This window comes from Clarias gariepinus, unplaced genomic scaffold (genome assembly GCF_024256425.1).
Source record: "Clarias gariepinus isolate MV-2021 ecotype Netherlands unplaced genomic scaffold, CGAR_prim_01v2 scaffold_29, whole genome shotgun sequence".
NCBI classification, from domain to species: domain Eukaryota; kingdom Metazoa; phylum Chordata; class Actinopteri; order Siluriformes; family Clariidae; genus Clarias; species Clarias gariepinus.
This window is the reverse complement of record NW_026520996.1, coordinates 1182735-1209283: the sequence shown is the minus strand read 5'-3', so window position 1 is coordinate 1209283 and position 26549 is coordinate 1182735. Positions and strand designations below refer to the sequence as shown.

Here is a 26549-nt window from a genome sequence, read left to right as displayed (position 1 = left end):
AAATATGAGAAGGTGGAATTTTAAATGCTTTTGTTCATAATGTTTGGTTGTTGAGGTAGAACAGTTGGTTAAAGGTTGCTTAATAGTGGACTATTCTAGCAGATGCTTGGTTTTTAACACCCCAATTGTAACAAAACAGTAGGGAAGCTCAGGAGCTTACAGAATGGCTCACACTTTTAGACCTGACTGTGGAATTTTCATGTCAGTGTGTCAAAATATGAGAAGGTGGATTTTTTAATGCTTTTGTTCAAGATGTTTGGTTGTTGAGGTAGAACAGTTGGTTAAAGGTTGCTTAATAGTGGACTACTCTAGCAAGTAAGGTCAATTACTTCTAGTGTAGTTCATAGACTAGTTATGTTAATATTGGTGGTCATTTGATCCCCTTGTGAAAATGCAGGACTAGGTGATGTTCCTTAGGTAATTTGTGATCTGAGAAAAACCAACAGTCCATTGTCTTGGCCGGTTAGCTCAGCTGGTTAGAGCGTGGTGCTAATAACGCCAAGGTCGCGGGTTCGATCCCCGACGGGCCATTACCACAGTTTTCAATGTTAGCAAGAAAGATGGTGCTCCTGACCTAAACTGCAGTTGAAAACATGTTTTTGCTCCCTAAGAGGAGGGCTATAACCCAGTCACTGCTGGAAACAATAGACAGCACCCAGCGTCTGGCTGTGTGGTCACACTGGAGAATGCGGGCATCGATCCCGCTACCTCTCGCATGCTAAGCGAGCGCTCTACCACTTGAGCTAATTCCCCTTAGCACACTGGCTCAGTGGGTTGTAAATTTTTTTATTCTGTGTATTAGACAAGCAGTGCATTAGACAAGGTTAACAGTGCTCTTCAAGAGCGGATCATGCAACTTTCATACTCAAGTGTAAGACTAAGATTACATGTTCACTCAAATTTGAGTCCTACAAATGACCTCATCTAACTGCATGCCCTTCAACCCCCTCTTCAGTTGCAGCAATTTGATGTTTGGTTGTTGAGGTAGAACCGTTGATTAAAGGTTGCTTAACAGTGGTCTATTCTAGCAGATGCTTGGGTTTTGACACCCCAATTGTAAAAGAAACAGGAGGGAGGCTCAGGAGCTTACAGCATGGTTCACACTTTTAGAACTGACTGTGGAATTTTCATGTCAGTGTGTCAAAATATGAGAAGGTGGAATTTTAAATGCTTTTGTTCATAATGTTTGGATGTTGAGGTAGAACAGTTGGTTAAAGGTTGCTTAATAGTGGACTATTCTAGCAGATGCTTGGGTTTTAACACCCCAATTGTAACAAAACAGTAGGGAAGCTCAGGAGCTTACAGAATGGCTCACACTTTTAGACCTGACTGTGGAATTTTCATGTCAGTGTGTCAAAATATGAGAAGGTGGATTTTTTAATGCTTTTGTTCAAGATGTTTGGTTGTTGAGGTAGAACAGTTGGTTAAAGGTTGCTTAATAGTGGACTACTCTAGCAAGTAAGGTCAATTACTTCTAGTGTAGTTCATAGACTAGTTATGTTAATATTGGTGGTCATTTGATCCCCTTGTGAAAATGCAGGACTAGGTGATGTTCCTTGGGTAATTTGTGATCTGAGAAAAACCAACAGTCCATTGTCTTGGCCGATGTTTGGTTGTTGAGGTAGAACCGTTGGTTAAAGGTTGCTTAACAGTGGTCTATTCTAGCAGATGCTTCGGTTTTGACACCCCAATTGTAAAAGAAACAGGAGGGAGGCTCAGGAGCTTACAGCATGGTTCACACTTTTAGAACTGACTGTGGAATTTTCATGTCAGTGTGTCAAAATATGAGAAGGTGGAATTTTAAATGCTTTTGTTCATAATGTTTGGTTGTTGAGGTAGAACAGTTGGTTAAAGGTTGCTTAATAGTGGACTATTCTAGCAGATGCTTGGGTTTTAACACCCCAATTGTAACAAAACAGTAGGGAAGCTCAGGAGCTTACAGAATGGCTCACACTTTTAGAACTGACTGTGGAATTTTCATGTCAGTGTGTCAAAATATGAGAAGGTGGATTTTTTAATGCTTTTCTTCAAGATGTTTGGTTGTTGAGGTAGAACAGTTGGTTAAAGGTTGCTTAATAGTGGACTACTCTAGCAAGTAAGGTCAATTACTTCTAGTGTAGTTCATAGACTAGTTATGTTAATATTGGTGGTCATTTGATCCCCTTGTGAAAATGCAGGACTAGGTGATGTTCCTTAGGTAATTTGTGATCTGAGAAAAACCAACAGTCCATTGTCTTGGCCGGTTAGCTCAGCTGGTTAGAGCGTGGTGCTAATAACGCCAAGGTCGCGGGTTCGATCCCTGTACGGGCCATTACCACAATTTTCAATGTTAGCAAGAAAGATGGTGCTCCTGACCTAAACTGCAGTTGAAAACATGTTTTTGCTCCCTAAGAGGAGGGCTATAAACCAGTCACTGCTGGAAACAATAGACAGCACCCAGCGTCTGGCTGTGTGGTCACACTGGAGAATGCGGGCATCGATCCCGCTACCTCTCGCATGCTAAGCGAGCGCTCTACCACTTGATCTAATTCCCCTTAGCACACTGGCTCAGTGGGTTGTAAATTTTTTTATTCTGTGCATTAGACAAGCAGTGCATTAGACAAGGTTAACAGTGCTCTTCAAGAGCGGATCATGCAACTTTCATACTCAAGTGTAAGACTAAGATTACATGTTCACTCAAATTTGAGTCCTACAAATGACCTCATCTAACTGCATGCCCTTCAACCCCCTCTTCAGTTGCAGCAATTTGATGTTTGGTTGTTGAGGTAGAACCGTTGGTTAAAGGTTGCTTAACAGTGGTCTATTCTAGCAGATGCTTGGGTTTTGACACTCCAATTGTAAAAGAAACAGGAGGGAGGCTCAGGAGCTTACAGCATGGTTCACACTTTTAGAACTGACTGTGGAATTTTCATGTCAGTGTGTCAAAATATGAGAAGGTGGAATTTTAAATGCTTTTGTTCATAATGTTTGGTTGTTGAGGTAGAACAGTTGGTTAAAGGTTGCTTAATAGTGGACTATTCTAGCAGATGCTTGGTTTTTAACACCCCAATTGTAACAAAACAGTAGGGAAGCTCAGGAGCTTACAGAATGGCTCACACTTTTAGACCTGACTGTGGAATTTTCATGTCAGTGTGTCAAAATATGAGAAGGTGGATTTTTTAATGCTTTTGTTCAAGATGTTTGGTTGTTGAGGTAGAACAGTTGGTTAAAGGTTGCTTAATAGTGCACTACTCTAGCAAGTAAGGTCAATTACTTCTAGTGTAGTTCATAGACTAGTTATGTTAATATTGGTGGTCATTTGATCCCCTTGTGAAAATGCAGGACTAGGTGATGTTCCTTAGGTAATTTGTGATCTAAGAAAAACCAACAGTCCATTGTCTTGGCCGGTTAGCTCAGCTGGTTAGAGCGTGGTGCTAATAACGCCAAGGTCCCCGTACGGGCCATTACCACAGTTTTCAATGTTAGCAAGAAAGATGGTGCTCCTGACCTAAACTGCAGTTGAAAACATGTTTTTGCTCCCTAAGAGGAGGGCTATAACCCAGTCACTGCTGGAAACAATACACAGCACCCAGCGTCTGGCTGTGTGGTCACACTGGAGAATGCGGGCATCGATCCCGCTACCTCTCGCATGCTAAGCGAGCGCTCTACCACTTGGGCTAATTCCCCTTAGCACACTGGCTCAGTGGGTTGTAAAATTTTTTATTCTGTGCATTAGACAAGCAGTGCATTAGACAAGGGTAACAGTGCTCTTCAAGAGCGGATCATGCAACTTTCATACTCAAGTGTAAGACTAAGATTACATGTTCACTCAAATTTGAGTCCTACAAATGACCTCATCTAACTGCATGCCCTTCAACCCCCTCTTCAGTTGCAGCAATTTGATGTTTGGTTGTTGAGGTAGAACAGTTGGTTAAAGGTTGCTTAATAGTGGACTATTCTAGCAGATGCTTGGGTTTTAACACCCCAATTGTAACAAAACAGTAGGGAAGCTCAGGAGCTTACAGAATGGCTCACACTTTTAGACCTGACTGTGGAATTTTCATGTCAGTGTGTCAAAATATGAGAAGGTGGAATTTTAAATGCTTTTGTTCATAATGTTTGGTTGTTGAGGTAGAACAGTTGGTTAAAGTTTGCTTAATAGTGGACTATTCTAGCAGATGCTTGGGTTTTAACACCCCAATTGTAACAAAACAGTAGGGAAGCTCAGGAGCTTACAGAATGGCTCACACTTTTAGACCTGACTGTGGAATTTTCATGTCAATGTGTCAAAATATAAGAAGGTGGATTTTTTAATGCTTTTGTTCAAGATGTTTGGTTGTTGAGGTAGAACAGTTGGTTAAAGGTTGCTTAATAGTGGACTATTCTAGCAAGTAAGGTCAATTACTTCTAGTGTAGTTCATAGACTAGTTATGTTAATATTGGTGGTCATTTGATCCCCTTGTGAAAATGCAGGACTAGGTGATGTTCCTTAGGTAATTTGTGATCTGAGAAAAACCAACAGTCCATTGTCTTGGCCGATGTTTGGTTGTTGAGGTAGAACCGTCGGTTAAAGGTTGCTTAACAGTGGTCTATTCTAGCAGATGCTTCGGTTTTGACACCCCAATTGTAAAAGAAACAGGAGGGAGGCTCAGGAGCTTACAGCATGGTTCACACTTTTAGAACTGACTGTGGAATTTTCATGTCAGTGTGTCAAAATATGAGAAGGTGGAATTTTAAATGCTTTTGTTCATAATGTTTGGTTGTTGAGGTAGAACAGTTGGTTAAAGGTTGCTTAATAGTGGACTATTCTAGCAGATGCTTGGGTTTTAACACCCCAATTGTAACAAAACAGTAGGGAAGCTCAGGAGCTTACAGAATGGCTCACACTTTTAGAACTGACTGTGGAATTTTCATGTCAGTGTGTCAAAATATGAGAAGGTGGATTTTTTAATGCTTTTGTTTAAGATGTTTGGTTGTTGAGGTAGAACAGTTGGTTAAAGGTTGCTTAATAGTGGACTACTCTAGCAAGTAAGGTCAATTACTTCTAGTGTAGTTCATAGACTAGTTATGTTAATATTGGTGGTCATTTGATCCCCTTGTGAAAATGCAGGACTAGGTGATGTTCCTTAGGTAATTTGTGATCTGAGAAAAACCAACAGTCCATTGTCTTGGCCGGTTAGCTCAGCTGGTTAGAGTGTGGTGCTAATAACGCCAAGGTCGCGGGTTCGATCCCTGTACGGGCCATTACCACAGTTTTCAATGTTAGCAAGAAAGATGGTGCTCCTGACCTAAACTGCAGTTGAAAACATGTTTTTGCTCCCTAAGAGGAGGGCTATAAACCAGTCACTGCTGGAAACAATAGACAGCACCCAGCGTCTGGCTGTGTGGTCACACTGGAGAATGCGGGCATCGATCCCGCTACCTCTCGCATGCTAAGCGAGCGCTCTACCACTTGATCTAATTCCCCTTAGCACACTGGCTCAGTGGGTTGTAAATTTTTTTATTCTGTGCATTAGACAAGCAGTGCATTAGACAAGGTTAACAGTGCTCTTCAAGAGCGGATCATGCAACTTTCATACTCAAGTGTAAGACTAAGATTACATGTTCACTCAAATTTGAGTCCTACAAATGACCTCATCTAACTGCATGCCCTTCAACCCCCTCTTCAGTTGCAGCAATTTGATGTTTGGTTGTTGAGGTAGAACCGTTGGTTAAAGGTTGCTTAACAGTGGTCTATTCTAGCAGATGCTTGGGTTTTGACACCCCAATTGTAAAAGAAACAGGAGGGAGGCTCAGGAGCTTACAGCATGGTTCACACTTTTAGAACTGACTGTGGAATTTTCATGTCAGTGTGTCAAAATATGAGAAGGTGGAATTTTAAATGCTTTTGTTCATAATGTTTGGTTGTTGAGGTAGAACAGTTGGTTAAAGGTTGCTTAATAGTGGACTATTCTAGCAGATGCTTGGTTTTTAACACCCCAATTGTAACAAAACAGTAGGGAAGCTCAGGAGCTTACAGAATGGCTCACACTTTTAGACCTGACTGTGGAATTTTCATGTCAGTGTGTCAAAATATGAGAAGGTGGATTTTTTAATGCTTTTGTTCAAGATGTTTGGTTGTTGAGGTAGAACAGTTGGTTAAAGGTTGCTTAATAGTGCACTACTCTAGCAAGTAAGGTCAATTACTTCTAGTGTAGTTCATAGACTAGTTATGTTAATATTGGTGGTCATTTGATCCCCTTGTGAAAATGCAGGACTAGGTGATGTTCCTTAGGTAATTTGTGATCTAAGAAAAACCAACAGTCCATTGTCTTGGCCGGTTAGCTCAGCTGGTTAGAGCGTGGTGCTAATAACACCAAGGTCCCCGTACGGGCCATTACCACAGTTTTCAATGTTAGCAAGAAAGATGGTGCTCCTGACCTAAACTGCAGTTGAAAACATGTTTTTGCTCCCTAAGAGGAGGGCTATAACCCAGTCACTGCTGGAAACAATAGACAGCACCCAGCGTCTGGCTGTGTGGTCACACTGGAGAATGCGGGCATCGATCCCGCTACCTCTCGCATGCTAAGCGAGCGCTCTACCACTTGGGCTAATTCCCCTTAGCACACTGGCTCAGTGGGTTGTAAAATTTTTTATTCTGTGCATTAGACAAGCAGTGCATTAGACAAGGGTAACAGTGCTCTTCAAGAGCGGATCATGCAACTTTCATACTCAAGTGTAAGACTAAGATTACATGTTCACTCAAATTTGAGTCCTACAAATGACCTCATCTAACTGCATGCCCTTCAACCCCCTCTTCAGTTGCAGCAATTTGATGTTTGGTTGTTGAGGTAGAACCGTTGGTTAAAGGTTGCTTAACAGTGGTCTATTCTAGCAGATGCTTGGGTTTTGACACCCCAATTGTAAAAGAAACAGGAGGGAGGCTCAGGAGCTTACAGCATGGTTCACACTTTTAGAACTGACTGTGGAATTTTCATGTCAGTGTGTCAAAATATGAGAAGGTGGAATTTTAAATGCTTTTGTTCATAATGTTTGGTTGTTGAGGTAGAACAGTTGGTTAAAGGTTGCTTAATAGTGGACTATTCTAGCAGATGCTTGGGTTTTAACACCCCAATTGTAACAAAACAGTAGGGAAGCTCAGGAGCTTACAGAATGGCTCACACTTTTAGACCTGACTGTGGAATTTTCATGTCAGTGTGTCAAAATATGAGAAGGTGGATTTTTTAATGCTTTTGTTCAAGATGTTTGGTTGTTGAGGTAGAACAGTTGGTTAAAGGTTGCTTAATAGTGCACTACTCTAGCAAGTAAGGTCAATTACTTCTAGTGTAGTTCATAGACTAGTTATGTTAATATTGGTGGTCATTTGATCCCCTTGTGAAAATGCAGGACTAGGTGATGTTCCTTAGGTAATTTGTGATCTAAGAAAAACCAACAGTCCATTGTCTTGGCCGGTTAGCTCAGCTGGTTAGAGTGTGGTGCTAATAACGCCAAGGTCCCCGTACGGGCCATTACCACAGTTTTCAATGTTAGCAAGAAAGATGGTGCTCCTGACCTAAACTGCAGTTGAAAACATGTTTTTGCTCCCTAAGAGGAGGGCTATAACCCAGTCACTGCTGGAAACAATAGACAGCACCCAGCGTCTGGCTGTGTGGTCACACTGGAGAATGCGGGCATCGATCCCGCTACCTCTCGCATGCTAAGCGAGCGCTCTACCACTTGGGCTAATTCCCCTTAGCACACTGGCTCAGTGGGTTGTAAAATTTTTTATTCTGTGCATTAGACAAGCAGTGCATTAGACAAGGGTAACAGTGCTCTTCAAGAGCGGATCATGCAACTTTCATACTCAAGTGTAAGACTAAGATTACATGTTCACTCAAATTTGAGTCCTACAAATGACCTCATCTAACTGCATGCCCTTCAACCCCCTCTTCAGTTGCAGCAATTTGATGTTTGGTTGTTGAGGTAGAACCGTTGGTTAAAGGTTGCTTAACAGTGGTCTATTCTAGCAGATGCTTGGGTTTTGACACCCCAATTGTAAAAGAAACAGGAGGGAGGCTCAGGAGCTTACAGCATGGTTCACACTTTTAGAACTGAGTGTGGAATTTTCATGTCAGTGTGTCAAAATATGAGAAGGTGGAATTTTAAATGCTTTTGTTCATGATGTTTGGTTGTTGAGGTAGAACAGTTGGTTAAAGGTTGCTTAATAGTGGACTATTCTAGCAGATGCTTGGGTTTTAACACCCCAATTGTAACAAAACAGTAGGGAAGCTCAGGAGCTTACAGAATGGCTCACACTTTTAGAACTGACTGTGGAATTTTCATGTCAGTGTGTCAAAATATGAGAAGGTGGATTTTTTAATGCTTTTGTTCAAGATGTTTGGTTGTTGAGGTAGAACAGTTGGTTAAAGGTTGCTTAATAGTGGACTACTCTAGCAAGTAAGGTCAATTACTTCTAGTGTAGTTCATAGACTAGTTATGTTAATATTGGTGGTCATTTGATCCCCTTGTGAAAATGCAGGACTAGGTGATGTTCCTTAGGTAATTTGTGATCTGAGAAAAACCAACAGTCCATTGTCTTGGCCGGTTAGCTCAGCTGGTTAGAGCGTGGTGCTAATAACGCCAAGGTTGTGGGTTCGATCCCTGTACGGGCCATTACCACAGTTTTCAATGTTAGCAAGAAAGATGGTGCTCCTGACCTAAACTGCAGTTGAAAACATGTTTTTGCTCCCTAAGAGGAGAGCTATAACCCAGTCACTGCTGGAAACAATAGACAGCACCCAGCGTCTGGCTGTGTGGTCACACTGGAGAATGCGGGCATCGATCCCGCTACCTCTCGCATGCTAAGCGAGCGCTCTACCACTTGATCTAATTCCCCTTAGCACACTGGCTCAGTGGGTTGTAAAATTTTTTATTCTGTGCATTAGACAAGCAGTGCATTAGACAAGGTTAACAGTGCTCTTCAAGAGCGGATCATGCAACTTTCATACTCAAGTGTAAGACTAAGATTACATGTTCACTCAAATTTGAGTCCTACAAATGACCTCATCTAACTGCATGCCCTTCAACCCCCTCTTCAGTTGCAGCAATTTGATGTTTGGTTGTTGAGGTAGAACCGTTGGTTAAAGGTTGCTTAACAGTGGTCTATTCTAGCAGATGCTTGGGTTTTGACACCCCAATTGTAAAAGAAACAGGAGGGAGGCTCAGGAGCTTACAGCATGGTTCACACTTTTAGAACTGACTGTGGAATTTTCATGTCAGTGTGTCAAAATATGAGAAGGTGGAATTTTAAATGCTTTTGTTCATAATGTTTGGTTGTTGAGGTAGAACAGTTGGTTAAAGGTTGCTTAATAGTGGACTATTCTAGCAGATGCTTGGGTTTTAACAACCCAATTGTAACAAAACAGTAGGGAAGCTCAGGAGCTTACAGAATGGCTCACACTTTTAGACCTGACTGTGGAATTTTCATGTCAGTGTGTCAAAATATGAGAAGGTGGATTTTTTAATGCTTTTGTTCAAGATGTTTGGTTGTTGAGGTAGAACAGTTGGTTAAAGGTTGCTTAATAGTGCACTACTCTAGCAAGTAAGGTCAATTACTTCTAGTGTAGTTCATAGACTAGTTATGTTAATATTGGTGGTCATTTGATCCCCTTGTGAAAATGCAGGACTAGGTGATGTTCCTTAGGTAATTTGTGATCTAAGAAAAACCAGCAGTCCATTGTCTTGGCCGGTTAGCTCAGCTGGTTAGAGCGTGGTGCTAATAACGCCAAGGTCCCCGTACGGGCCATTACCACAGTTTTCAATGTTAGCAAGAAAGATGGTGATCCTGACCTAAACTGCAGTTGAAAACATGTTTTTGCTCCCTAAGAGGAGGGCTATAACCCAGTCACTGCTGGAAACAATAGACAGCATCCAGCGTCTGGCTGTGTGGTCACACTGGAGAATGCGGGCATCAATCCCGCTACCTCTCGCATGCTAAGCAAGCGCTCTACCACTTGGGCTAATTCCCCTTAGCACACTGGCTCAGTGGGTTGTAAAATTTTTTATTCTGTGCATTAGACAAGCAGTGCATTAGACAAGGGTAACAGTGCTCTTCAAGAGCGGATCATGCAACTTTCATACTCAAGTGTAAGACTAAGATTACATGTTCACTCAAATTTGAGTCCTACAAATGACCTCATCTAACTGCATGCCCTTCAACCCCCTCTTCAGTTGCAGCAATTTGATGTTTGGTTGTTGAGGTAGAACCGTTGGTTAAAGGTTGCTTAACAGTGGTCTATTCTAGCAGATGCTTGGGTTTTGACACCCCAATTGTAAAAGAAACAGGAAAGAGGCTCAGGAGCTTACAGCATGGTTCACACTTTTAGAACTGACTGTGGAATTTTCATGTCAGTGTGTCAAAATATGAGAAGGTGGAATTTTAAATGCTTTTGTTCATGATGTTTGGTTGTTGAGGTAGAACAGTTGGTTAAAGGTTGCTTAATAGTGGACTATTCTAGCAGATGCTTGGGTTTTAACACCCCAATTGTAACAAAACAGTAGGGAAGCTCAGGAGCTTACAGAATGGCTCACACTTTTAGACCTGACTGTGGAATTTTCATGTCAGTGTGTCAAAATATGAGAAGGTGGAATTTTAAATGCTTTTGTTCAAGATGTTTGGTTGTTGAGGTAGAACAGTTGGTTAAAGGTTGCTTAATAGTGGACTATTCTAGCAGATGCTTGGGTTTTAACACCCCAATTGTAACAAAACAGTAGGGAAGCTCAGGAGCTTACAGAATGGCTCACACTTTTAGACCTGACTGTGGAATTTTCATGTCAGTGTGTCAAAATATGAGAAGGTGGATTTTTTAATGCTTTTGTTCAAGATGTTTGGTTGTTGAGGTAGAACAGTTGGTTAAAGGTTGCTTAATAGTGCACTACTCTAGCAAGTAAGGTCAATTACTTCTAGTGTAGTTCATAGACTAGTTATGTTAATATTGGTGGTCATTTGATCCCCTTGTGAAAATGCAGGACTAGGTGATGTTCCTTAGGTAATTTGTGATCTAAGAAAAACCAAAAGTCCATTGTCTTGGCCGGTTAGCTCAGCTGGTTAGAGCGTGGTGCTAATAACGCCAAGGTCCCCGTACGGGCCATTACCACAGTTTTCAATGTTAGCAAGAAAGATGGTGCTCCTGACCTAAACTGCAGTTGAAAACATGTTTTTGCTCCCTAAGAGGAGGGCTATAACCCAGTCACTGCTGGAAACAATAGACAGCACCCAGCGTCTGGCTGTGTGGTCACACTGGAGAATGCGGGCATCGATCCCGCTACCTCTCGCATGCTAAGCGAGCGCTCTACCACTTGGGCTAATTCCCCTTAGCACACTGGCTCAGTGGGTTGTAATTTTTTTTATTCTGTGCATTAGACAAGCAGTGCATTAGACAAGGGTAACAGTGCTCTTCAAGAGCGGATCATGCAACTTTCATACTCAAGTGTAAGACTAAGATTACATGTTCACTCAAATTTGAGTCCTACAAATGACCTCATCTAACTGCATGCCCTTTAACCCCCTCTTCAGTTGCAGCAATTTGATGTTTGGTTGTTGAGGTAGAACCGTTGGTTAAAGGTTGCTTAACAGTGGTCTATTCTAGCAGATGCTTGGGTTTTGACACCCCAATTGTAAAAGAAACAGGAGGGAGGCTCAGGAGCTTACAGCATGGTTCACACTTTTAGAACTGACTGTGGAATTTTCATGTCAGTGTGTCAAAATATGAGAAGGTGGAATTTTAAATGCTTTTGTTCATGATGTTTGGTTGTTGAGGTAGAACAGTTGGTTAAAGGTTGCTTAATAGTGGACTATTCTAGCAGATGCTTGGGTTTTAACACCCCAATTGTAACAAAACAGTAGGGAAGCTCAGGACCTTACAGAATGGCTCACACTTTTAGAACTGACTGTGGAATTTTCATGTCAGTGTGTCAAAATATGAGAAGGTGGATTTTTTAATGCTTTTGTTCAAGATGTTTGGTTGTTGAGGTAGAACAGTTGGTTAAAGGTTGCTTAATAGTGGACTACTCTAGCAAGTAAGGTCAATTACTTCTAGTGTAGTTCATAGACTAGTTATGTTAATATTGGTGGTCATTTGATCCCCTTGTGAAAATGCAGGACTAGGTGATGTTCCTTAGGTAATTTGTGATCTGAGAAAAACCAACAGTCCATTGTCTTGGCCGGTTAGCTCAGCTGGTTAGAGCGTGGTGCTAATAACGCCAAGGTCGCAAGTTCAATCCCCGTATGGGCCATTGCCACAGTTTTCAATGTTAGCAAGAAAGATGGTGCTCCTGACCTAAACTGCAGTTGAAAACAAGTTTTTGCTCCCTAAGAGGAGGGCTATAACCCAGTCACTGCTGGAAACAATAGACAGCACCCAGCGTCTGGCTGTGTGGTCACACTGGAGAATGCGGGCATCGATCCCGCTACCTCTCGCATGCTAAGCGAGCGCTCTACCACTTGAGCTAATTCCCCTTAGCACACTGGCTCAGTGGGTTGTAAAATTTTTTATTCTGTGCATTAGACAAGCTGTGCATTAGACAAGGTTAACAGTGCTCTTCAAGAGCGGATCATGCAACTTTCATACTCAAGTGTAAGACTAAGATTACATGTTCACTCGAATTTGAGTCCTACAAATGACCTCATCTAACTGCATGCCCTTCAACCCCCTCTTCAGTTGCAGCAATTTGATGTTTGGTTGTTGAGGTAGAACCGTTGGTTAAAGGTTGCTTAACAGTGGTCTATTCTAGCAGATGCTTGGTTTTTAACACCCCAATTGTAACAGAAACAGGAGGGAGGCTCAGGAGCTTACAGCATGGTTCACACTTTTAGAACTGACTGTGGAATTTTCATGTCAGTGTGTGAAAAAATATGAGAAGGTGGATTTTTTAATGCTTTTGTTCAAGATGTTTGGTTGTTGAGGTAGAACATTTGGTTAAAGGTTGCTTAATAGTGCACTACTTTAGCAAGTAAGGTCAATTACTTCTAGTGTAGTTCCTAGACTAGTTATGTTAATATTGGTGGTCATTTGATCCCCTTGTGAAAATGCAGAACTAGGTGATGTTCCTTAGGTAATTTGTGATCTGAGAAAAACCAACTGTCCATTGTATTGGCCGGTTAGCTCAGCTGGTTAGAGCGTGGTGCTAATAACGCCAAGGTCGCGGGTTCGATCCCCGTACGGGCCATTACCACAATTTTCAATGTTAGCAAGAAAGATGGTGCTCCTGACCTGAACTGCAGTTGAAAACATGTTTTTGCTCCCTAAGAGGAGGCCTATAACCCAGTCACTGCTGGAAACAATAGACAGCACCCAGCGTCTGGCTGTGTGGTCACACTGGAGAATGCGGGCATCGATCCCGCTACCTCTCGCATGCTAAGCGAGCGCTCTACCACTTGAGCTAATTCCCCTTAGCACACTGGCTCAGTGGGTTGTAAAATTTTTTATTCTGTGCATTAGACAAGCTGTGCATTAGACAAGGTTACCAGTGCTCTTCAAGAGCGGATCATGCAACTTTCATACTCAAGTGTAAGACTAAGATTACATGTTCACTCGAATTTGAGTCCTACAAATGACCTCATCTAACTGCATGCCCTTCAACCCCCTCTTCAGTTGCAGCAATTTGATGTTTGGTTGTTGAGGTAGAACCGTTGGTTAAAGGTTGCTTAACAGTGGTCTATTGTAGCAGATGCTTGGTTTTTAACACCCCAATTGTAACAGAAACAGGAGGGAGGCTCAGGAGCTTACAGCATGGTTCACACTTTTAGAACTGACTGTGGAATTTTCATGTCAGTGTGTCAAAATATGAGAAGGTGGAATTTTAAATGCTTTTGTTCATGATGTTTGGTTGTTGAGGTAGAACAGTTGGTTAAAGGTTGCTTAATAGTGGACTATTCTAGCAGATGCTTGGGTTTTAACACCCCAATTGTAACAAAACAGTAGGGAAGCTCAGGACCTTACAGAATGGCTCACACTTTTAGAACTGACTGTGGAATTTTCATGTCAGTGTGTCAAAATATGAGAAGGTGGATTTTTTAATGCTTTTGTTCAAGATGTTTGGTTGTTGAGGTAGAACAGTTGGTTAAAGGTTGCTTAATAGTGGACTACTCTAGCAAGTAAGGTCAATTACTTCTAGTGTAGTTCATAGACTAGTTATGTTAATATTGGTGGTCATTTGATCCCCTTGTGAAAATGCAGGACTAGGTGATGTTCCTTAGGTAATTTGTGATCTGAGAAAAACCAACAGTCCATTGTCTTGGCCGGTTAGCTCAGCTGGTTAGAGCGTGGTGCTAATAACGCCAAGGTCGCAAGTTCAATCCCCGTATGGGCCATTGCCACAGTTTTCAATGTTAGCAAGAAAGATGGTGCTCCTGACCTAAACTGCAGTTGAAAACATGTTTTTGCTCCCTAAGAGGAGGGCTATAACCCAGTCACTGCTGGAAACAATAGACAGCACCCAGCGTCTGGCTGTGTGGTCACACTGGAGAATGCGGGCATCGATCCCGCTACCTCTCGCATGCTAAGCGAGCGCTCTACCACTTGGGCTAACTCCCCTTAGCACACTGGCTCAGTGGGTCAGTGGGTTGTAAAATTTTTTATTCTGTGCATTAGACAAGCAGTGCATTAGACAAGGGTAACAGTGCTCTTCAAGAGCGGATCATGCAACTTTCATACTCATGTGTAAGACTAAGATTACATGTTCACTCAAATTTGAGTCCTACAAATGACCTCATCTAACTGCATGCCCTTCAACCCCCTCTTCAGTTGCAGCAATTTGATGTTTGGTTGTTGAGGTAGAACCGTTGGTTAAAGGTTGCTTAACAGTGGTCTATTCTAGCAGATGCTTGGGTTTTGACACCCCAATTGTAAAAGAAACAGGAGGGAGGCTCAGGAGCTTACAGCATGGTTCACACTTTTAGAACTGACTGTGGAATTTTCATGTCAGTGTGTCAAAATATGAGAAGGTGGAATTTTAAATGCTTTTGTTCATGATGTTTGGTTGTTGAGGTAGAACAGTTGGTTAAAGGTTGCTTAATAGTGGACTATTCTAGCAGATGCTTGGGTTTTAACACCCCCATTGTAACAAAACAGTAGGGAAGCTCAGGAGCTTACAGAATGGCTCACACTTTTAGAACTGACTGTGGAATTTTCATGTCAGTGTGTCAAAATATGAGAAGGTGGATTTTTTAATGCTTTTGTTCAAGATGTTTGGTTGTTGAGGTAGAACAGTTGGTTAAAGGTTGCTTAATAGTGGACTACTCTAGCAAGTAAGGTCAATTACTTCTAGTGTAGTTCATAGACTAGTTATGTTAATATTGGTGGTCATTTGATCCCCTTGTGAAAATGCAGGACTAGGTGATGTTCCTTAGGTAATTTGTGATCTGAGAAAAACCAACAGTCCATCGTCTTGGCCGGTTAGCTCAGCTGGTTAGAGCGTGGTGCTAATAATGCCAAGGTCGCGGGTTCGATCCCCGTACGGGCCATTACCACAGTTTTCAATGTTAGCAAGAAAGATGGTGCTCCTGACCTAAACTGCAGTTGAAAACATGTTTTTGCTCCCTAAGAGGAGGGCTATAACCCAGTCACTGCTGGAAACAATAGACAGCACCCAGCGTCTGGCTGTGTGGTCACACTGGAGAATGCGGGCATCGATCCCGCTACCTCTCGCATGCTAAGCGAGCGCTCTACCACTTGGGCTAATTCCCCTTAGCACACTGGCTCAGTGGGTTGTAATTTTTTTTATTCTGTGCATTAGACAAGCAGTGCATTAGACAAGGGTAACAGTGCTCTTCAAGAGCGGATCATGCAACTTTCATACTCAAGTGTAAGACTAAGATTACATGTTCACTCAAATTTGAGTCCTACAAATGACCTCATCTAACTGCATGCCCTTTAACCCCCTCTTCAGTTGCAGCAATTTGATGTTTGGTTGTTGAGGTAGAACCGTTGGTTAAAGGTTGCTTAACAGTGGTCTATTCTAGCAGATGCTTGGGTTTTGACACCCCAATTGTAAAAGAAACAGGAGGGAGGCTCAGGAGCTTACAGCATGGTTCACACTTTTAGAACTGACTGTGGAATTTTCATGTCAGTGTGTCAAAATATGAGAAGGTGGAATTTTAAATGCTTTTGTTCATGATGTTTGGTTGTTGAGGTAGAACAGTTGGTTAAAGGTTGCTTAATAGTGGACTATTCTAGCAGATGCTTGGGTTTTAACACCCCAATTGTAACAAAACAGTAGGGAAGCTCAGGACCTTACAGAATGGCTCACACTTTTAGAACTGACTGTGGAATTTTCATGTCAGTGTGTCAAAATATGAGAAGGTGGATTTTTTAATGCTTTTGTTCAAGATGTTTGGTTGTTGAGGTAGAACAGTTGGTTAAAGGTTGCTTAATAGTGGACTACTCTAGCAAGTAAGGTCAATTACTTCTAGTGTAGTTCATAGACTAGTTATGTTAATATTGGTGGTCATTTGATCCCCTTGTGAAAATGCAGGACTAGGTGATGTTCCTTAGGTAATTTGTGATCTGAGAAAAACCAACAGTCCATTGTCTTGGCCGGTTAGCTCAGCTGGTTAGAGCGTGGTGCTAATAACGCCAAGGTCGCAAGTTCAATCCCCGTATGGGCCATTGCCACAGTTTTCAATGTTAGCAAGAAAGATGGTGCTCCTGACCTAAACTGCAGTTGAAAACAAGTTTTTGCTCCCTAAGAGGAGGGCTATAACCCAGTCACTGCTGGAAACAATAGACAGCACCCAGCGTCTGGCTGTGTGGTCACACTGGAGAATGCGGGCATCGATCCCGCTACCTCTCGCATGCTAAGCGAGCGCTCTACCACTTGAGCTAATTCCCCTTAGCACACTGGCTCAGTGGGTTGTAAAATTTTTTATTCTGTGCATTAGACAAGCTGTGCATTAGACAAGGTTAACAGTGCTCTTCAAGAGCGGATCATGCAACTTTCATACTCAAGTGTAAGACTAAGATTACATGTTCACTCGAATTTGAGTCCTACAAATGACCTCATCTAACTGCATGCCCTTCAACCCCCTCTTCAGTTGCAGCAATTTGATGTTTGGTTGTTGAGGTAGAACCGTTGGTTAAAGGTTGCTTAACAGTGGTCTATTCTAGCAGATGCTTGGTTTTTAACACCCCAATTGTAACAGAAACAGGAGGGAGGCTCAGGAGCTTACAGCATGGTTCACACTTTTAGAACTGACTGTGGAATTTTCATGTCAGTGTGTGAAAAAATATGAGAAGGTGGATTTTTTAATGCTTTTGTTCAAGATGTTTGGTTGTTGAGGTAGAACATTTGGTTAAAGGTTGCTTAATAGTGCACTACTTTAGCAAGTAAGGTCAATTACTTCTAGTGTAGTTCCTAGACTAGTTATGTTAATATTGGTGGTCATTTGATCCCCTTGTGAAAATGCAGAACTAGGTGATGTTCCTTAGGTAATTTGTGATCTGAGAAAAACCAACTGTCCATTGTATTGGCCGGTTAGCTCAGCTGGTTAGAGCGTGGTGCTAATAACGCCAAGGTCGCGGGTTCGATCCCCGTACGGGCCATTACCACAATTTTCAATGTTAGCAAGAAAGATGGTGCTCCTGACCTGAACTGCAGTTGAAAACATGTTTTTGCTCCCTAAGAGGAGGCCTATAACCCAGTCACTGCTGGAAACAATAGACAGCACCCAGCGTCTGGCTGTGTGGTCACACTGGAGAATGCGGGCATCGATCCCGCTACCTCTCGCATGCTAAGCGAGCGCTCTACCACTTGAGCTAATTCCCCTTAGCACACTGGCTCAGTGGGTTGTAAAATTTTTTATTCTGTGCATTAGACAAGCTGTGCATTAGACAAGGTTACCAGTGCTCTTCAAGAGCGGATCATGCAACTTTCATACTCAAGTGTAAGACTAAGATTACATGTTCACTCGAATTTGAGTCCTACAAATGACCTCATCTAACTGCATGCCCTTCAACCCCCTCTTCAGTTGCAGCAATTTGATGTTTGGTTGTTGAGGTAGAACCGTTGGTTAAAGGTTGCTTAACAGTGGTCTATTGTAGCAGATGCTTGGTTTTTAACACCCCAATTGTAACAGAAACAGGAGGGAGGCTCAGGAGCTTACAGCATGGTTCACACTTTTAGAACTGACTGTGGAATTTTCATGTCAGTGTGTCAAAATATGAGAAGGTGGAATTTTAAATGCTTTTGTTCATGATGTTTGGTTGTTGAGGTAGAACAGTTGGTTAAAGGTTGCTTAATAGTGGACTATTCTAGCAGATGCTTGGGTTTTAACACCCCAATTGTAACAAAACAGTAGGGAAGCTCAGGACCTTACAGAATGGCTCACACTTTTAGAACTGACTGTGGAATTTTCATGTCAGTGTGTCAAAATATGAGAAGGTGGATTTTTTAATGCTTTTGTTCAAGATGTTTGGTTGTTGAGGTAGAACAGTTGGTTAAAGGTTGCTTAATAGTGGACTACTCTAGCAAGTAAGGTCAATTACTTCTAGTGTAGTTCATAGACTAGTTATGTTAATATTGGTGGTCATTTGATCCCCTTGTGAAAATGCAGGACTAGGTGATGTTCCTTAGGTAATTTGTGATCTGAGAAAAACCAACAGTCCATTGTCTTGGCCGGTTAGCTCAGCTGGTTAGAGCGTGGTGCTAATAACGCCAAGGTCGCAAGTTCAATCCCCGTATGGGCCATTGCCACAGTTTTCAATGTTAGCAAGAAAGATGGTGCTCCTGACCTAAACTGCAGTTGAAAACATGTTTTTGCTCCCTAAGAGGAGGGCTATAACCCAGTCACTGCTGGAAACAATAGACAGCACCCAGCGTCTGGCTGTGTGGTCACACTGGAGAATGCGGGCATCGATCCCGCTACCTCTCGCATGCTAAGCGAGCGCTCTACCACTTGGGCTAACTCCCCTTAGCACACTGGCTCAGTGGGTCAGTGGGTTGTAAAATTTTTTATTCTGTGCATTAGACAAGCAGTGCATTAGACAAGGGTAACAGTGCTCTTCAAGAGCGGATCATGCAACTTTCATACTCATGTGTAAGACTAAGATTACATGTTCACTCAAATTTGAGTCCTACAAATGACCTCATCTAACTGCATGCCCTTCAACCCCCTCTTCAGTTGCAGCAATTTGATGTTTGGTTGTTGAGGTAGAACCGTTGGTTAAAGGTTGCTTAACAGTGGTCTATTCTAGCAGATGCTTGGGTTTTGACACCCCAATTGTAAAAGAAACAGGAGGGAGGCTCAGGAGCTTACAGCATGGTTCACACTTTTAGAACTGACTGTGGAATTTTCATGTCAGTGTGTCAAAATATGAGAAGGTGGAATTTTAAATGCTTTTGTTCATGATGTTTGGTTGTTGAGGTAGAACAGTTGGTTAAAGGTTGCTTAATAGTGGACTATTCTAGCAGATGCTTGGGTTTTAACACCCCCATTGTAACAAAACAGTAGGGAAGCTCAGGAGCTTACAGAATGGCTCACACTTTTAGAACTGACTGTGGAATTTTCATGTCAGTGTGTCAAAATATGAGAAGGTGGATTTTTTAATGCTTTTGTTCAAGATGTTTGGTTGTTGAGGTAGAACAGTTGGTTAAAGGTTGCTTAATAGTGGACTACTCTAGCAAGTAAGGTCAATTACTTCTAGTGTAGTTCATAGACTAGTTATGTTAATATTGGTGGTCATTTGATCCCCTTGTGAAAATGCAGGACTAGGTGATGTTCCTTAGGTAATTTGTGATCTGAGAAAAACCAACAGTCCATCGTCTTGGCCGGTTAGCTCAGCTGGTTAGAGCGTGGTGCTAATAATGCCAAGGTCGCGGGTTCGATCCCCGTACGGGCCATTACCACAGTTTTCAATGTTAGCAAGAAAGATGGTGCTCCTGACCTAAACTGCAGTTGAAAACATGTTTTTGCTCCCTAAGAGGAGGGCTATAACCCAGTCACTGCTGGAAACAATAGACAGCACCCAGCGTCTGGCTGTGTGGTCACACTGGAGAATGCGGGCATCGATCCCGCTACCTCTCGCATGCTAAGCGAGCGCTCTACCACTTGAGCTAATTCCCCTTAGCACACTGGCTCAGTGGGTTGTAAAATTTTTTATTCTGTGCATTAGACAAGCAGTGCATTAGACAAGGGTAACAGTGCTCTTCAAGAGCGGATCATGCAACTTTCATACTCAAGTGTAAGACTAAGATTACATGTTCACTCAAATTTGAGTCCTACAAATGACCTCATCTAACTGCATGCCCTTCAACCCCCTCTTCAGTTGCAGCAATTTGATGTTTGGTTGTTGAGGTAGAACCGTTGGTTAAAGGTTGCTTAACAGTGGTCTATTCTAGCAGATGCTTGGGTTTTGACACCCCAATTGTAAAAGAAACAGGAGGGAGGCTCAGGAGCTTACAGCATGGTTCACACTTTTAGAACTGACTGTGGAATTTTCATGTCAGTGTGTCAAAATATGAGAAGGTGGAATTTTAAATGCTTTTGTTCATAATGTTTGGTTGTTGAGGTAGAACAGTTGGTTAAAGGTTGCTTAATAGTGGACTATTCTAGCAGATGCTTGGGTTTTAACACCCCAATTGTAACAAAACAGTAGGGAAGCTCAGGAGCTTACAGAATGGCTCACACTTTTAGAACTGACTGTGGAATTTTCATGTCAGTGTGTCAAAATATGAGAAGGTGGATTTTTTAATGCTTTTGTTCAAGATGTTTGGTTGTTGAGGTAGAACAGTTGGTTAAAGGTTGCTTAATAGTGGACTACTCTAGCAAGTAAGGTCAATTACTTCTAGTGTAGTTCATAGACTAGTTATGTTAATATTGGTGGTCATTTGATCCCCTTGTGAAAATGCAGGACTAGGTGATGTTCCTTAGGTAATTTGTGATCTGAGAAAAACCAACAGTCCATTGTCTTGGCCGGTTAGCTCAGCTGGTTAGAGCGTGGTGCTAATAACGCCAAGGTCGCAAGTTCAATCCCCGTATGGGCCATTGCCACAGTTTTCAATGTTAGCAAGAAAGATGGTGCTCCTGACCTAAACTGCAGTTGAAAACAAGTTTTTGCTCCCTAAGAGGAGGGCTATAACCCAGTCACTGCTGGAAACAATAGACAGCAACCAGCGTCTGGCTGTGTGGTCACACTGGAGAATGCGGGCATCGATCCCGCTACCTCTCGCATGCTAAGCGAGCGCTCTACCACTTGAGCTAATTCCCCTTAGCACACTGGCTCAGTGGGTTGTAAAATTTTTTATTCTGTGCATTAGACAAGCTGTGCATTAGACAAGGTTACCAGTGCTCTTCAAGAGCGGATCATGCAACTTTCATACTCAAGTGTAAGACTAAGATTACATGTTCACTCGAATTTGAGTCCTACAAATGACCTCATCTAACTGCATGCCCTTCAACCCCCTCTTCAGTTGCAGCAATTTGATGTTTGGTTGTTGAGGTAGAACCGTTGGTTAAAGGTTGCTTAACAGTGGTCTATTCTAGCAGATGCTTGGGTTTTGTCACCCCAATTGTAAAAGAAACAGGAGGGAGGCTCAGGAGCTTACAGCATGGTTCACACTTTTAGAACTGACTGTGGAATTTTCATGTCAGTGTGTCAAAATATGAGAAGGTGGAATTTTAAATGCTTTTGTTCATGATGTTTGGTTGTTGAGGTAGAACAGTTGGTTAAAGGTTGCTTAATAGTGGACTATTCTAGCAGATGCTTGGGTTTTAACACCCCAATTGTAACAAAACAGTAGGGAAGCTCAGGAGCTTACAGAATGGCTCACACTTTTAGAACTGACTGTGGAATTTTCATGTCAGTGTGTCAAAATATGAGAAGGTGGATTTTTTAATGCTTTTGTTCAAGATGTTTGGTTGTTGAGGTAGAACAGTTGGTTAAAGGTTGCTTAATAGTGGACTATTCTAGCAGATGCTTGGGTTTTAACACCCCAATTGTAACAAAACAGTAGGGAAGCTCAGGAGCTCACAGAATGGCTCACACTTTTAGAACTGACTGTGGAATTTTCAAGTCAGTGTGTCAAAATATGAGAAGGTGGATTTTTTAATGCTTTTGTTCAAGATGTTTGGTTGTTGAGGTAGAACAGTTGGTTAAAGGTTGCTTAATAGTGGACTACTCTAGCAAGTAAGGTCAATTACTTCTAGTGTAGTTCATAGACTAGTTATGTTAATATTGGTGGTCATTTGATCCCCTTGTGAAAATGCAGGACTAGGTGATGTTCCTTAGGTAATTTGTGATCTGAGAAAAACCAACAGTCCATTGTCCTGGCCGGTTAGCTCAGCTGGTTAGAGCGTGGTGCTAATAACGCCAAGGTCGCGGGTTCGATCCCCGTACGGGCCATTACCACAGTTTTCAATGTTAGCAAGAAAGATGGTGCTCCTGACCTAAACTGCAGTTGAAAACATGTTTTTGCTCCCTAAGAGGAGGGCTATAACCCAGTCACTGCTGGAAACAATAGACAGCACCCAGCGTCTGGCTGTGTGGTCACACTGGAGAATGCGGGCATCGATCCCGCTACCTCTCGCATGCTAAGCGAGCGCTCTACCACTTGAGCTAATTCCCCTTAGCACACTGGCTCAGTGGGTTGTAAAATTTTTTATTCTGTGCATTAGACAAGCAGTGCATTAGACAAGGGTAACAGTGCTCTTCAAGAGCGGATCATGCAACTTTCATACTCAAGTGTAAGACTAAGATTACATGTTCACTCAAATTTGAGTCCTACAAATGACCTCATCTAACTGCATGCCCTTCAACCCCCTCTTCAGTTGCAGCAATTTGATGTTTGGTTGTTGAGGTAGAACCGTTGGTTAAAGGTTGCTTAACAGTGGTCTATTCTAGCAGATGCTTGGGTTTTGACACCCCAATTGTAAAAGAAACAGGAGGGAGGCTCAGGAGCTTACAGCATGGTTCACACTTTTAGAACTGACTGTGGAATTTTCATGTCAGTGTGTCAAAATATGAGAAGGTGGAATTTTAAATGCTTTTGTTCATGATGTTTGGTTGTTGAGGTAGAACAGTTGGTTAAAGGTTGCTTAATAGTGGACTATTCTAGCAGATGCTTGGGTTTTAACACCCCAATTGTAACAAAACAGTAGGGAAGCTCAGGAGCTTACAGAATGGCTCACACTTTTAGAACTGACTGTGGAATTTTCATGTCAGTGTGTCAAAATATGAGAAGGTGGATTTTTTAATGATTTTGTTCAAGATGTTTGGTTGTTGAGGTAGAACAGTTGGTTAAAGGTTGCTTAATAGTGGACTACTCTAGCAAGTAAGGTCAATTACTTCTAGTGTAGTTCATAGACTAGTTATGTTAATATTGGTGGTCATTTGATCCCCTTGTGAAAATGCAGGACTAGGTGATGTTCCTTAGGTAATTTGTGATCTGAGAAAAACCAACAGTCCATTGTCTTGGCCGGTTAGCTCAGCTGGTTAGAGCGTGGTGCTAATAACGCCAAGGTCCCCGTACGGGCCATTACCACAGTTTTCAATGTTAGCAAGAAAGATGGTGCTCCTGACCTAAACTGCAGTTGAAAACATGTTTTTGCTCCCTAAGAGGAGGGCTATAACCCAGTCACTGCTGGAAACAATAGACAGCACCCAGCGTCTGGCTGTGTGGTCACACTGGAGAATGCGGGCATCGATCCCGCTACCTCTCGCATGCTAAGCGAGCGCTCTACCACTTGGGCTAATTCCCCTTAGCACACTGGCTCACTGGGTTGTAAATTTTTTTATTCTGTGCATTAGACAAGCAGTGCATTAGACAAGGGTAACAGTGCTCTTCAAGAGCGGATCATGCAACTTTCATACTCAAGTGTAAGACTAAGATTACATGTTCACTCAAATTTGAGTCCTACAAATGACCTCATCTAACTGCATGCCCTTTAACCCCCTCTTCAGTTGCAGCAATTTGATGTTTGGTTGTTGAGGTAGAACCGTTGGTTAAAGGTTGCTTAACAGTGGTCTATTCTAGCAGATGCTTGGGTTTTGACACCCCAATTGTAAAAGAAACAGGAGGGAGGCTCAGGAGCTTACAGCATGGTTCACACTTTTAGAACTGACTGTGGAATTTTCATGTCAGTGTGTCAAAATATGAGAAGGTGGAATTTTAAATGCTTTTGTTCATGATGTTTGGTTGTTGAGGTAGAACAGTTGGTTAAAGGTTGCTTAATAGTGGACTATTCTAGCAGATGCTTGGGTTTTAACACCCCAATTGTAACAAAACAGTAGGGAAGCTCAGGACCTTACAGAATGGCTCACACTTTTAGAACTGACTGTGGAATTTTTATGTCAGTGTGTCAAAATATGAGAAGGTGGATTTTTTAATGCTTTTGTTCAAGATGTTTGGTTGTTACATTTACATTTAGGCATTTGGCAGACGCTCTTATCCAGAGCGACTTACATTTTTTTTTTTTTTTAACTCATTACACATCTGAGCAGTTGAGGGTTAAGGGCCTTGCTCAAGGGCCCAACAGTGGCAGCTTGTTGGTCATGGGGTTTGAACCTGGGATCTTCCGAACCGTAGTCCAATGCCTTATCCACTGAGCTACCCCTGGCTTGGTTGTTGTTGAGGTAGAACAGTTGGTTAAAGGTTGCTTAATAGTGGACTACTCTAGCAAGTAAGGTCAATTACTTCTAGTGTAGTTCATAGACTAGTTATGTTAATATTGGTGGTCATTTGATCCCCTTGTGAAAATGCAGGACTAGGTGATGTTCCTTAGGTAATTTGTGATCTGAGAAAAACCAACAGTCCATTGTCTTGGCTGGTTAGCTCAGCTGGTTAGAGCGTGGTGCTAATAACGCCAAGGTCGCAAGTTCAATCCCCGTATGGGCCATTGCCACAGTTTTCAATGTTAGCAAGAAAGATGGTGCTCCTGACCTAAACTGCAGTTGAAAACAAGTTTTTGCTCCCTAAGAGGAGGGCTATAACCCAGTCACTGCTGGAAACAATAGACAGCACCCAGCGTCTGGCTGTGTGGTCACACTGGAGAATGCGGGCATCGATCCCGCTACCTCTCGCATGCTAAGCGAGCGCTCTACCACTTGAGCTAATTCCCCTTAGCACACTGGCTCAGTGGGTTGTAAAATTTTTTATTCTGTGCATTAGACAAGCTGTGCATTAGACAAGGTTACCAGTGCTCTTCAAGAGCGGATCATGCAACTTTCATACTCAAGTGTAAGACTAAGATTACATGTTCACTCGAATTTGAGTCCTACAAATGACCTCATCTAACTGCATGCCCTTCAACCCCCTCTTCAGTTGCAGCAATTTGATATTTGGTTGTTGAGGTAGAACCGTTGGTTAAAGGTTGCTTAACAGTGGTCTATTGTAGCAGATGCTTGGTTTTTAACACCCCAATTGTAACAGAAACAGGAGGGAGGCTCAGGAGCTTACAGCATGGTTCACACTTTTAGAACTGACTGTGGAATTTTCATGTCAGTGTGTGAAAAAATATGAGAAGGTGGATTTTTTAATGCTTTTGTTCAAGATGTTTGGTTGTTGAGGTAGAACATTTGGTTAAAGGTTGCTTAATAGTGCACTACTTTAGCAAGTAAGGTCAATTACTTCTAGTGTAGTTCCTAGACTAGTTATGTTAATATTGGTGGTCATTTGATCCCCTTGTGAAAATGCAGAACTAGGTGATGTTCCTTAGGTAATTTGTGATCTGAGAAAAACCAACTGTCCATTGTCTTGGCCGGTTAGCTCAGCTGGTTAGAGCGTGGTGCTAATAACGCCAAGGTCGCGGGTTCGATCCCCGTACGGGCCATTACCACAATTTTCAATGTTAGCAAGAAAGATGGTGCTCCTGACCTGAACTGCAGTTGAAAACATGTTTTTGCTCCCTAAGAGGAGGCCTATAACCCAGTCACTGCTGGAAACAATAGACAGCACCCAGCGTCTGGCTGTGTGGTCACACTGGAGAATGCGGGCATCGATCCCGCTACCTCTCGCATGCTAAGCGAGTGCTATTCTGTGCATTAGACAAGCAGTGCATTAGACAAGGTTAACAGTGCTCTTCAAGAGCGGATCATGCAACTTTCATACTCAAGTGTAAGACTAAGATTACATGTTCACTCAAATTTGAGTCCTACAAATGACCTCATCTAACTGCATGCCCTTCAACCCCCTCTTCAGTTGCAGCAATTTGATGTTTGGTTGTTGAGGTAGAACCGTTGGTTAAAGGTTGCTTAACAGTGGTCTATTCTAGCAGATGCTTGGGTTTTGACACCCCAATTGTAAAAGAAACAGGAGGGAGGCTCAGGAGCTTACAGCATGGTTCACACTTTTAGAACTGACTGTGGAATTTTCATGTCAGTGTGTCAAAATATGAGAAGGTGGAATTTTAAATGCTTTTGTTCATAATGTTTGGTTGTTGAGGTAGAACAGTTGGTTAAAGGTTGCTTAATAGTGGACTATTCTAGCAGATGCTTGGGTTTTAACACCCCAATTGTAACAAAACAGTAGGGAAGCTCAGGAGCTTACAGAATGGCTCACACTTTTAGAACTGACTGTGGAATTTTCAAGTCAGTGTGTCA

General features: G+C 42.3%; 15 non-coding genes across 15 annotated transcripts; 6 read left to right on the top strand and 9 right to left on the bottom strand.

Moving 5' to 3' along the window:
- Window positions 1-680: 680 nt before the first annotated feature.
- On the bottom strand, window positions 681-753 carry trnaa-agc (transfer RNA alanine (anticodon AGC)). The gene has a single exon. It is a non-coding gene; the product is annotated as a tRNA-Ala (tRNA).
- An 11649-nt stretch (window positions 754-12402) lies between these two features.
- Window positions 12403-12475, bottom strand: trnaa-agc (transfer RNA alanine (anticodon AGC)). Its single transcript has one exon. It is a non-coding gene; the product is annotated as a tRNA-Ala (tRNA).
- Window positions 12476-13111: 636 nt separating this feature from the next.
- On the top strand, window positions 13112-13185 carry trnai-aau (transfer RNA isoleucine (anticodon AAU)). The gene has a single exon. It is a non-coding gene; the product is annotated as a tRNA-Ile (tRNA).
- A 150-nt stretch (window positions 13186-13335) lies between these two features.
- trnaa-agc (transfer RNA alanine (anticodon AGC)) lies at window positions 13336-13408 on the bottom strand. Its single transcript has one exon. It is a non-coding gene; the product is annotated as a tRNA-Ala (tRNA).
- A 1999-nt stretch (window positions 13409-15407) lies between these two features.
- Window positions 15408-15481, top strand: trnai-aau (transfer RNA isoleucine (anticodon AAU)). Its single transcript has one exon. It is a non-coding gene; the product is annotated as a tRNA-Ile (tRNA).
- A 1294-nt stretch (window positions 15482-16775) lies between these two features.
- Window positions 16776-16848, bottom strand: trnaa-agc (transfer RNA alanine (anticodon AGC)). Its single transcript has one exon. It is a non-coding gene; the product is annotated as a tRNA-Ala (tRNA).
- Window positions 16849-17484: 636 nt separating this feature from the next.
- Window positions 17485-17558, top strand: trnai-aau (transfer RNA isoleucine (anticodon AAU)). The gene has a single exon. It is a non-coding gene; the product is annotated as a tRNA-Ile (tRNA).
- Window positions 17559-17708: 150 nt separating this feature from the next.
- trnaa-agc (transfer RNA alanine (anticodon AGC)) lies at window positions 17709-17781 on the bottom strand. Its single transcript has one exon. It is a non-coding gene; the product is annotated as a tRNA-Ala (tRNA).
- Window positions 17782-19780: 1999 nt separating this feature from the next.
- Window positions 19781-19854, top strand: trnai-aau (transfer RNA isoleucine (anticodon AAU)). The gene has a single exon. It is a non-coding gene; the product is annotated as a tRNA-Ile (tRNA).
- Window positions 19855-20004: 150 nt separating this feature from the next.
- Window positions 20005-20077, bottom strand: trnaa-agc (transfer RNA alanine (anticodon AGC)). The gene has a single exon. It is a non-coding gene; the product is annotated as a tRNA-Ala (tRNA).
- A 1071-nt stretch (window positions 20078-21148) lies between these two features.
- Window positions 21149-21221, bottom strand: trnaa-agc (transfer RNA alanine (anticodon AGC)). Its single transcript has one exon. It is a non-coding gene; the product is annotated as a tRNA-Ala (tRNA).
- A 1060-nt stretch (window positions 21222-22281) lies between these two features.
- On the top strand, window positions 22282-22355 carry trnai-aau (transfer RNA isoleucine (anticodon AAU)). Its single transcript has one exon. It is a non-coding gene; the product is annotated as a tRNA-Ile (tRNA).
- A 150-nt stretch (window positions 22356-22505) lies between these two features.
- Window positions 22506-22578, bottom strand: trnaa-agc (transfer RNA alanine (anticodon AGC)). Its single transcript has one exon. It is a non-coding gene; the product is annotated as a tRNA-Ala (tRNA).
- A 2419-nt stretch (window positions 22579-24997) lies between these two features.
- trnaa-agc (transfer RNA alanine (anticodon AGC)) lies at window positions 24998-25070 on the bottom strand. The gene has a single exon. It is a non-coding gene; the product is annotated as a tRNA-Ala (tRNA).
- Window positions 25071-25706: 636 nt separating this feature from the next.
- On the top strand, window positions 25707-25780 carry trnai-aau (transfer RNA isoleucine (anticodon AAU)). Its single transcript has one exon. It is a non-coding gene; the product is annotated as a tRNA-Ile (tRNA).
- The last annotated feature ends 769 nt before the right edge of the window (window positions 25781-26549 follow it).